Source organism: Myiozetetes cayanensis, unplaced genomic scaffold (genome assembly GCF_022539395.1).
Source record: "Myiozetetes cayanensis isolate MyiCay16 unplaced genomic scaffold, myiCay2020 scf7, whole genome shotgun sequence".
NCBI classification, from domain to species: domain Eukaryota; kingdom Metazoa; phylum Chordata; class Aves; order Passeriformes; family Tyrannidae; genus Myiozetetes; species Myiozetetes cayanensis.
The window spans coordinates 19,518,586-19,530,653 of record NW_026087964.1 but is presented as its reverse complement, the minus strand read 5'-3'; the positions used below and the strand labels follow the sequence as shown (position 1 = coordinate 19,530,653).

The 12,068-nt window shown below is 42.7% G+C and overlaps 1 protein-coding gene across 6 annotated transcripts in view; it reads right to left on the bottom strand.

Moving 5' to 3' along the window:
* The window catches only part of TBC1D1 (TBC1 domain family member 1), a 99,135-nt gene extending 92,817 nt beyond the window's left edge, over positions 1-6,318 (bottom strand). For 3 of the 6 annotated variants that reach the window (XM_050338236.1, XM_050338239.1, XM_050338238.1), the window contains exons 1-2: positions 6,264-6,286; positions 5,378-5,540 (exon numbers count right to left, since the gene is read on the bottom strand). The gene's annotated coding sequence lies outside the window, so the exon portion shown is untranslated. Of the gene's footprint in view, positions 1-5,377; positions 5,541-6,263 lie in introns of those variants that run through there. The other 3 variants (XM_050338241.1, XM_050338242.1, XM_050338237.1) reach the window with 2 other exon arrangements.
* Positions 6,319-12,068: the final 5,750 nt, after the last annotated feature.

Below are 12,068 nucleotides of genomic sequence, written 5' to 3'. Positions count from 1 at the left end.
CCATTTTTGGGTACATTTACTTTTTTGAAATTTTTGCATCTTTTGACAAATGAACACTGTGGCAACAATACCAGTTCCAATGACACCAAATTTTAGCAAGAGAAACTAACAGTGCATGAGTGCATGTTTTAAAGACACTATTCAATGAAATCCATAAGCAGCATTCTAGATGTGTAGAACAATTTTTTTAAAAGCCCTTTCATAAAGCTCTGTGTGTGTGTTTGTATGTGGGAGGTGTGGGAAAAAGGACCATGAAAATCCAGAATTTGCATGCCTAAATTCAGTTATATTACAACTGGGTTTTAATTTGTTTGTTTGTTTGTTTCACAAACAAGCAAGACAAGCAAACATCTTTTAGATTAATATCAATGCATTACAATGCAAAAGGAAACAGCCTCAAGATATGCCAGGTTGGACATTAGAAAGAATTTCTTCATTGAAAGGGTGGTTGAAGATTGGAATAGGCTGCCCACAGAAGTAGTGGAGTCACCATCCCTGGAAGCATTCAAGAGACGACTGGACATGGCCCTCAGTGCTATAGTTTAGTTGACATAGTGGTGTTAAGTCAAACGTTGGACTGGATGATCTTGGAGGTCTTTTCCAAAATCAATGATTCTATGATTCTCTATGGGATAGAATCTTCAGGAAGCATTTTGACACCTCATCAACAGACTGCTAAATGCAATTATCATTATAGGTTTGTGTCTGCCAGGAATCAAAATGATCTCTTCTTCTTTGACAAACTATTACAAACGTTTTCCCCTTAACAGTAGCAACAAAAAATAACTGCAGGGAAGATTGGATTAATTCATAAGTACAATGACAGGTATTTCAAAACAAGTAAAAATCAAGTTCTTAGCTTTCTCTTTCTTAGGAGAAAGCCTAAGAAAACTCGAGTCTTAGCCGAAAAGAGGAGAACTGAGCTACCACACAGATAATGACCTATTAGCCACATACTTTTTGTAGCCATAGTTCTTATTTGTGTTTTCTCAGAACTTTTTAAAAAATGCAATCAATTAAAAGGCATGTAAAAATACAACAGTCACACTCATTTTAATCAACTTTTCAAGGAAGAGATGATTTGATTACCACCATCCACCATGCTCTTTTACCTCAGACTACAAGGCACTGTAGGCTCAAATAGAAATAAACATCACAGTATAATACATTATTTTGCATGCTAACTCTAAGGACTAAACAGTATATAAAAAACCAATGTTGATACTCTGTCATACTTAAACAAACACTGTACTGCTGGAATGTATTTCATATAAATGCACAGCTTCTTGGCATTCATCTCTTTTTTAAAAAATAAATACCTTGCAAAGTCAACAACACACTCCGGTGCCTGCATGTGTTATTTCTAAAGAAAATCAGTTAATACTAAATCAAAACAGTTAAGTAGAAGTCAGAATGCTATTGGGTTTTTTCCTAATGCTTGAAGGGGTTGAAAGTGCAGTTTCTCAGGGCACAAATTTAGCAGCATCAGAAGGTCTCCTTATCTAACCTGTATCGTTCTGTATGTTACTGTTCTGCATGTTTTCATCTCCCTTTCTCAGCTGTTCTTTCTTTGTTTCCTCCTCCTGTCACTTATTTTAAGCAAATCCCACCAGAAAGTATGCCAATTTCATGCTGCTGGTGTTAATGTCCTTCAAGTTTACACTGAGGACTAGGTTTTACTTCAAGACCATGAAGTATTTCTGTACATGCTTATTTCAGACCTAAAAATTAGTTTTGTTCTACTCAACGGGCCTATTCCCAGCCATAAATTAAGCACACATTACAGCCAAAGAGTAACTGTGCTCTGAGCCCATCTATGTCTGGCCTGACTCCACCGCTTGGAATTATGGCACCTTCACCCATCTCTGGTTGCCACCACTCAGTTCATCCCCTCTGAAATTTGGCTCTGCAGGTGCTGTAGGAGTTTACCATACATGTTAGTACAGTAGGATCGAACAGGCTTCCTCTTCCTCCCAAACGTCTGATTAACTTACAAACAGCTTCTTCAAAGCAAATGCTTATTTCACCTTTAACCCAAGAGGGAACAGAAAAGGTATAAAAATAAAGCTGTCCACTTGTTTCCTTCCACCTCACCTTTGATCTTCCTCTGACAGCTCTAGGTACCATTTAGCTTCATTACCCTGGGCTGAGAGAGGACTGCCAGGTTTTGCTTCGTGCTGGCTGGGCGTCTCTGGTTATTCACCCAGTGCTCACAGACGTAACTAGGACAGTTCCTCTTTCTCCTCTCCACTGGCATCTTTTGAAGGATCTTGGTTGCCCTTGCACTCACAGCTGAGAAGAGCTCAAGTGTCACCCTCAGCTGACAGCTTTGCTGCTGTCTAAGAAAGGCTCATAGACTTTAAACTAGATCTTGATGTTGCCACTGTTTGACGTGCTTTGATTTAGCTGTATTTGCTCCATCAGCATAAGAACAGCCAGTCAAATTGTAACACATAGGATATTTCCACAAACCACATTAATATATCTAACTCTGCCTTCTATACTAGGGGATACCAGACTGACTCACTAATGTGGAAGATACACATGGGAACATACATATGCCCTGTCCTTAACTTCTCTTTCATTTAATCAACCCAGCCACTTCTCACAAGTGGGAAGCAGGCTTAGAAAGTGCCCAACACTATGCTGATGGTCCTGTTCTAGCAAAATCTGATACTGTGTTTTTTAAAAAAAGATATTAAGATCTTGTTCTCTGTGTTATGTCACCAGAAGCTAAAAGGGATACCTTCAGAAAGAAGTCAGGGTGATGGCAGGACAGCATGAAAGGGACAGTCACAAAAATTATTACTTCTGTCATTCTTGACCCTAGGTTCTCCCTGCATGAAGGTACATGTCTAAGCAGCTGAGTGTCATGCAGGACATCATTCCTCAAAACTCCTCTTCTCTCAAGAGAGCAAAGGACATGAAGACAAGGTATAGGCTCTGTGTGCCAGTCAGTTCAATAGGGCCAGGTAAGCTTTGAGGTTCAGAGGAGAATCTTATGGGATTATTGTGTTATTAACCTAGGAATGTGGGGCACTAAGCATCAGGTTTGGGCAGCAGAGGGAACAGCAGACAGATTTAGGATAGACTCAAACTAATACAGTAAAAAAGGTAAGAAGGGAGAGAGACTGTTCTAAACCAAAACAAGACACACACACACACACACACACACACACACACACACACACACAAGAAAGAGAAAAAAGGAAAAAAGCAGAAACTATGACAGTGGTAAAAAGTTATCCTTCTTTTGTTCTTTCTTCTTAACTGGACTAAATTCAATACAGGCATGCAGCCAAGGGTTTTAAACTCTTGTTCAAAACGTCAGTAACTATAGACTTAAGCAACCCTTCACTCTCCTCCAGCTCCTTCCCTGGTTTGGTAGCAGCTGGAGTGCTGGGACTCACAGCAGAGCAGACAAGTTTAGAAGATGCGTCAAGCAAGGAAGCAGTCAGAGCTTTCACACAGCAATAATTAAACGAGGAGAGCTGAGAGTTGTTGAACAGAAGGATGCCAGCTTACTCAACCTTTGCAGTTTTTCTAAGAGGCAACTGTGCAGTTACTCCACATCAGGCTGCTGACAGGACAGCAGGTTTTTTTCCTCTAAGTTTTCTCCCCTTCAAGAAGCCAAGCAAAAATCCCAGCCCTACAGCAAGGTCTTGTGAAAAACAGCTGGTCTTAAAGAGCACAAATTTGTTTGGCTCTTCTCTGCACAGCATTAGCACTGAATCCAGACAACAAATGGAACCAGAGGCACTGGTAGTGACTGCATTTCACCTCTGATTATTTTAGCAGAAATATCATACTACTTAAGGATTATGAGGAGCCCTGGCCTATGGCCAGAGTTCTGGAACACAAACCAGGACTAAATACCACTTCTTTCCCTCTCTGCCTGATCCTTAACCGAGATTTACATTATCTTTGCTCATGCTGACAGATTTCTCTATTGACCTGGCAGGATATATAGAAAAACACAAATGAGAATATGTATTAGGTATGTCATTACACAGTCACTGCTGAGAAGTCCTTTTATGTTTCCATCAATATGCATAAAATTATTTTCTTCTCTGTTATCACAATACAGTATCCATTAGATCACTGGATGGGGCAGCTCATTGCAAGCTTTTCTTTTTTTTTTTTTTTTATTTTTTTTATTTTTTTGTGTCTGTGTGTGTTCTTGCAACATTTTTATCCTGTTTTCTACAGTTAAATAAGATTGTTGAGATATCTTACTACAGATTACTCTCAGTTTTCAAATAGTTTTAATTAAACTGACACTTAGAAGCAGGACGCACCCCTCTTGTTGCAAGGATGTTCTTATCTCACATCTACTGATTATCTGCTGTTTCCCTCTGGAGCTATGGCGTGCTGTGGGCATCAGCATGTGCAAGTCCAGAAGTCAATCTGCCTCAGAAATTACTTTTAATTTCCTTTTCTTTTTTCATCAAATGCTGACTTCTAAAAGATTCTTTTAAATGCTGTCAAAAGCTTTAGATGGGGCGCTGAATAACCACCATATACTCTGGTACTAGTTTTCCAGTAATAACCACAACTAAAATATTTAGCAATACTTATATCACTAATCAAACAGGTTAAAAAGACTATTAATAAAAAAACTTGCAACAAAATGGTAGTATGTTCTTGATTATAAACATACACATTTATAATCAACTATCAAATGAAGAAAATAGCTGATTGTTCCTGCCCTTAATGCCTGTTGCTATTTCCCTGATAGTCCATGGAAATTAATATGCTGATGATTGAGGTCTTCTGAGTCAGCCTCATACAGACCTGAACAAAATACTGGGCTGTTCTACTACTATAATGAACTGAAAAAAATAAAATCTTTGTAAAAGAATGCTTGCTAGGTACATTACATTATGAATGCCATTCTTTTTTAATCAATTACATATCCACAGCCAAAATGCCTGCGTCCAACTTTTCAGTTAACCAAATTAAAATGAAAAAAGTGTCAAGTCATCCACCTATCACTGAATGTGTTTCACATTCCTTCCAGCCTATCGCTTTTCTCACCTGTAAGCATTTCTACTTTTGCGTATCACCTACGATTTTTAGCATTCCTATAAAACAACAAATTCTGTGATGAATTTCTATTTCAGTACTTAAAAGTGTTAAAAGTATAGTCATCAGCTCAGAGGTGTTTGCTATTCAGAAGATGTATATTTTATTAATTTTTGACCCACGATGTTCAATTCAATCTCTGGGCTTACCACAGGCACAAATCCCACCATCTGCACTACTGAAGGTTCCTACAGCAGACCTGCCATGTTAGCCTCTCTGCCAAATACAGCACAGCACACAAAGGTCTCAATCTTTTCAAACTGCGCTATAAATAACCACATTCGTTTCATACCTCTCGTGAACGCGGTTTCAAGCGATCTTTCCCTTGCTGACTTACTTCGGAATTTAAAGGGCCATAAAAGCACTGCGCCGTTGTGGAGGGATCGAAGGTTACACTCGGCTATGCTGCGGTAGGAAACGTCTGTTTCACCCAAGGGAAGAGCCGCTTTGCTGCCCTGAGAAGGAGAGGGGTCTGGGAGGAGCTACACCCACCGAATTTGCATTGATGGATGAGGAAGGAGCAGGCAGGAGAGAGAGAGAACTGACAGGCAGACCGTGGCACATTAGGGGATTAAATTCAAGCAGGTCTTTTGGTTATTCTGACGAGGAGCCAGCTCTCCAGGGACCCCCGACAAGAGAGAAGGGCGGCACCGGCGCGCCTGTCCCCACCCCGTCCCGCAACAATGCTGTCCCCAGAGCAAGTGCTGCGGCTTCGACCGACGGCGCGACCCCGCCGCGGGAGCCGGGAGGGCTGCAGCCCGTCCTTCCGAGCCCCGGGAGCCGGGAGGGCTGGAGCCCGTCCTTCCGAGCCCCGGGAGGGCTGCAGCCCGTCCTTCCGAGCCCCGGGAGGGCTGCAGCCCGTCCTTCCGAGCCCCGGGAGGGCTGGAGCCCGTCCTTCCCCGCCGCAGGCACAGAGCGGGGCCCCGGTCGGACCCTCCCGGCGGCTTCTCCCACCTCGCGGCGCGGGTGCAACAGGGGCTGCCCCGCCAGCGAGTGCCTCACTTCTCGCCTCAACTCTTTCACTTCCTCAACGCCAAGAGCCGCTCTTCCTCCTTCCTCCCACCCTCCCAAAACGCATCTCGGCCTCGCCAGCGCCGCTCCCCCGTGCCGGCCCCCACTGCCGCCCCTGCCAAGCTTGGGGCTGGAGCGGGAGCTGGAACTGACCGGGACCCGCTTACCGCCGCAGGATGTGCTGGCTGCAGGGAAGTGCCGTCGGCCGGCAGAAGCGGCTCCCCCGCCGGGCACCTCCCGCGAGGGGCGGCGGGCAGAGCCGGTAACGGGCCGGGCGAGCCGCCCCCTCCCGCTGCCCGCCCCGCCCTGCCCCGACCTGCCCGCGGCCCGGGCGGAGCGGGGGGGACCCGGGCTGCACACCCAGCGTGCCGCTCCCCGCCTCCGTCCTCGCCCCGCCAGCGCGGGCGAAAATAGCAACAGGCGGCGGGTCCCGGCCCGGGCTGGGGGGCGGAGAGGGACAGGCGTCCGCCAGAGCCGACGGGCAGCCGGCGACAGTCGGGCGCCCGTGTCACCACCATGGGCAGCTGGGGCCCTCTCTCCCGCTCCGTGTCGTCCACCTCGAGGAGCATTTCGGCGACGCTGCCCCGTGTGTCTGGCACAGCCTCTGGATCTCCCGCGGAAAACGTGTCACAGTGAGCCCGAGCGGACCGCTGAAGTTGAGAGTAAAGTTTGCTCGCAAAACTGGCACTTCCCTGGCTCCTGGACTCTGGAGTGGCCAAGTCCCAGCTCGGGGGGGGGCCTAGCCCTGGCCGCGGGGCAGCCTTCTGCGGACTCACCTTCGCTGAGTCACGTTCACACCTTCCATGCACAAGAAGCCACACTTACAAATGTATAAAATCACTCTAAGAGTTGGCATTAGTCGGTCTTTCAGTTGCCAGAGAGGATAAGGAATGAGTGGATCTGGAGACCCAGTTATACTCCTCTGCAAGTGCACATGATTAAGGCACCCTATATTGCCCTTCTGCAAACCACTTTTGCACTCAGTTAATTTCAAGTCTTCTTGGCAGTAAGACCACTGCTTTACTTACTTTTAAGCCTGTACACATTTGTAGAATCAGAGCTTTCTAAAGGAAATCTGCTCAGTGATGGGAACAGTCAAGGTGTTAAATGCAAGCACAGTGTTGCCCCAGATTATGAAAAACAATTCAGATTTTGGTATGTAAGCAAATCCCCCTACTTGCAAAGTGTAGATACACGTTGTATCTCCACAGCCTTTGGCTGCTAGGAGTACTTTCAGAGTATTGCTGATCTGTGAATTGAAGCATGCAAGCAGCAGTTCCCTCAGAGCACTTGTCCCCTATCTGTACTCAGTTCACGGTTTGCTGCTGCTTCTTCAGACATGGGAATAGGTACAAGTGCCTCTTGTTTTTCAGTGATGTTCTTTACATTCCTTGGGAAGAGGAGTGCCATCTCGTTGCAAACAATGTCTGTCTTAGTTTTTAAACCATCACAGCTGAGGACACCTCAGCTTATTTTACCACCTACCAATCTCAGTGCCTGAGACAAGTGTGCCCAATTGCTCATTTTAAGTCTGCTGCCTGAGCATTGCATGCTCTGGTAACCGTATTCTAGCAGAAGGGGAACTGTAATTCCCACCCAGACAGCTCCAGCACTTCAGCTGAGGCTCATGCATTGCCAAAGTACCAACCAATGATCTTAGGAAGAAATTTTTTACTGCTTCCCTGTTGCCTTTCAGAAAATGGTAATGAAACAGATGTGGATCCTACAAGACTATTTCTTGCTGCTAGGAAAATCCTTGAACAAAACAGAAGTCAACACTAGAGCATTACAATTACAAATCCTTTCTTTCTTCTCCTTTTGATACCTAATCATCACCTTTCAGGTTACACTGGACAGCATTTCTTCTCTCTCTGCTTTGTGATGAAACTGTTACTTACACAGGGGGAAAATAATCATTTGTGGAATAAGAAAAGAACCAGAATAGGGGTTGTACATTCCAGTCCCTAAAAATTAAACACTTCTTTGTGTTCCAGGGACTGCTATCCCCATATTCAAGTGAAAGTCTTGCACACCAGGCTTCCTAACAGTTTTCGATTTTCTGAAGCAGTAGATCTCTTTTCTTCACAGGTTAGATTTTCTTTACAGTTAGCCTATTAACTAAAACATACTACTATCATATTAATTTCTTCAGACAGAGGAGGAAAATGTGCTTTCCATATCCTGCAAAAATTAGATGTAAGAGAACACTAGCTTAACCATTTTGTTTGCCCAGTCACATTCTGAAGAAATGCAAAGAAAACCCCTCCACTGCCTTTTGTATAGAACCTGAATATACAGGCTTGTATGAGGCATACTATGAGAACATGTAGGCAATGGAACCTTTTTTGTAGACCAAGGAGCAGAGGCATCTACTCACTTGATCCCAGTTAGGGTAGGATTGTACATCAGTACAAATTTAGGCTGAATGTGCTGGCCACAAGTGAGGGCAGAGCTTGGGGCTGCTGTGACAGTGGATTCACCCTTTGAAGTACCACGAGGCAAACAGGAAGTTTTAAGTTTCCACCCAAGATGCTTTCAGAGTTCAAGTTGCTCCACAGTTGGGCAGCAGCTGAGCAGTAACATTTTTGGATTGTGAATTTGAATGCAGGCACTTACATTGTGCTTCAGTTGCATTATAAGCCTCTGTGCTTTTCCCTCTGGATAACCCAAAATGATGAATTTCTATTGCTGTTATATAAAACAGTCTAAGTCTTTTTTATTGTGACTTCTTTCACGTAAATCTGTTTAGTACCTTATTATGGGCATGCTACTAATTGTTTTGCAGTGCCTTGGCTTAAGTGAGCTCTGGAGGAAGTTCTGAATTCTTATGCAATGACATTGCATCTCCACATGCTATTTATATATAGTCTCTCATATTTCATAAACAAAATTTGCATAACTGTTATTAAAGCATGTTTACCTACTGTGTATGCTGTAGGAATGCATGCCAGTTACATTAATTAGTGATTATCTTTGTAGACAAGAGGCTTTCTATTAACACTGATAATGAGTAAAGAGTCAAGAAAGAGTTGAGCTACTATTACAGATCCTGCCTGCTGCTGTCTCTGTATTTTTTAGCATTTCAGATTTCATGATTAATCCCATCTCCCCTTCATTCCCATAAATACATTTGAAAATGACTTACCCATGATTGTGTGAGTATTTTAAGCTCTTCCTTTTGTTTGGAAACTGCTGTTGCTATGTCATCATCTATATTACAGTTTCTTTAGGTGGGTGTTAAGATAAAATTGGAGAGTTTAATAGGCTCATCTCATTGTGCACAGTGTTCTGGTAGTGTGTGTCCTCATTTCAGTTACCAGGCATTTGCTATATGAAAGAGTAATGTTGGCTTCCACTTGGAAGTTGAGCAGAAATACTATCCTTGATGAATGTGTCTTATATAGTGCAAATAAGTACTGGGAAGGAAAGCAATTCAGCTTAATTATCTTTGATTAGTTTTATACCTGTGGGCAGAGAACAGTTTCATTGGTGATTATTTTCATTTACAATAATTTTTAGATTTATGTATGGCATCCCGATGTCTTCAGCCACAGAATCCTAAATGTCCCCAAACTACGTTGTAAACACTCAAGCTGGTGGTTAACAAATGTTAATTTAATATCATTTTAATGTTGCTATTCACAGAGACTCTTAATCAAGGATATAGAATTTGCTTGTTGGTCATGTGTCAAAATAAAACCCACAACCACTGGAACTTTGAAATGCAATAATGAGTAGGAAACTTTATTTACAGAAACTTTGTAGGTGAATTAACAAATTTAGGCACATACTTGTACAGTATGAAAATAATTGCTTATGTAATAAATCTTTTATAGTGAATTCCAGTTATCCTTGTATGATTTGTTGTATATAAAGCAAAATTATCAAATAAATCCTTCTGCAACTCAATACTTGAGTATTATACAATACTTTTTCATAATATGCTGTGGACTGAGGAAGGTGAAATGTATTTATTTCCTTCCACCCAAACTGCGTCATAAAATTTACCGAATAAAATAAAATTCAAGGATTAAACTTGGACTAGTAGACAAATCCATAACCTTCAAGTGAAGTCTGTCAGTCTACTCTTAAAGCATTAGTATATTTTTGGGGGTTTTTGGCAGAGTTTTGAGTACTCTGCTAATTCTTCTCAGTCTTGCCCCCTAGCCCCATAGGCACAATCCTCTATAGGATCAAATGTTTACAACTGTCAGTAAAATTCTGTGTCTTCATCTGTTATTAAAAAACAGACTCATTTTATGTGCTTTTGGTAACTTAGTCATGCATCTTTCTCTAGGAGTTGCTGGGTATTTCCTTATATTTGAGTTCAGTCAGTATGAGCATCTTTATTCCAGTCAGGGCAATTCCCATTTCTGAATAAAATACTAGTGCCTTTGCTCCCAGTTCAAGGCTGCTTATTCACAGATTAAAAATTTCTAACTAAAAGGACTAAAAATTTCTAACTGGGCTTTTTTATCTTACACAACAGCTTGGTGAAGGAATTAGACCACTTATTCTGACTTGCAATACTGACTTCTCTCTTTGCTAGGCTCTTACCGCCTTTGTTTTGATTCTTTATTTCAGTTCTAGATCCTCTTTCTCTGATGCAAGACAATGCTAGTAAAGACTCTAGTAACAACAAGTTTCATTTGGTAATTCTGTAGGTTGTTGTAATTCTTCAAGCAGTTTGATAAACCACTGTGGGTTGGGGTTTTTTTGTCCCTCCTCCCCTTGTGGTCTGAAGTTGTGAACTTCTGTTTGGAACAAAGCAGGGAGTGGAGCAAGTAAATTCCTTGACCCTCTGAAGACAGAATGATAAAGATTGTATTGTCGTCCTGACCACATCTGTACTGTTTCTGAGGATGCTCTAAAGCCATCTTAAGGATGTCTCAGCATACATCACCCCCTTGCAGGTCCCGCTGCCAGACTTCTAAGACACTACAGAGTTCTCCAAATGCATTCAATCAGTGTCCAGCACACAATCTCTCATAGATTGTTCTGGGATGGTTATGAAGGTCTTTCTATCTTGCCTTATACCATATTCACCTGATCCATAGGAGCAGGTGAATATGGTATAACTTAAAAAAATGGGTTCTCAGCCCAAAGACAATAAATTACAGTTTTGCTGTACCAGTATCTGGTAGAGATAACCAGTTTAGGAGATCATTTAGGTGGAAGATGAGAGAGAGATGAAGAGGTTACCTCTAAGAGGTCTAAATAAGGAGAATAGAGAAGACAGTGACAACAGGAGCATCATCATCATCATCATAGCCCTGCTGGGAAAATGTTACCAGAATCAGCCAGACAGCCACCCATTCAACCCAGAACAATCAGGAACTGCCTCCTCCTCAGAGAGATTACAACCCTAGCAGATCTCCAGGCAGGACAGAAGTAGGAATTAATGCATGTAGTTGATCTACAAATAACAGCAACAGCTCAGCAGAAACCTAGCCTGTCAGAGGAACCTGAGGGATAGACCAGGCCATCCAGTACTCCTTGCACCCCTTCAGAGGAAAGCACCTTGACAGACTGACCAAGACTGAACACAGATGGCTTCCCTAGGGTGGGGAAACATTAGCAAAATCCAAATCCAGGTCTGGCATGTAGAGGCAGATGTAAAATAAATATGCCTTTCTGGTCTGTAGAGATGTTAAGACAAATGCATAAAAAAATTAAGGAGCCATAATCCTCTGTCTTCAGACCTTCCCTGTGAATCCAGTAAAGCATCCTTCATCGTGTTTTGTAACAAAAGAAATGCAAGACCTTTCATCCACAGTGATCCCATAGAGGCTGGATACCACAAATAAGGTAGTCTTAACAAGCACTGACCAACATAATTCAATTAGGCAGCAAGCAGTCTGGGTTGGGAGCTTGTGAAGAGCCATTTACTTTGAATCTCAAGCTGCAGTGCAGGGCAGGAAACTATGTTTTGCAAGGGTGGCCTGTGAGTTAAATTACAAATACCATTTTCA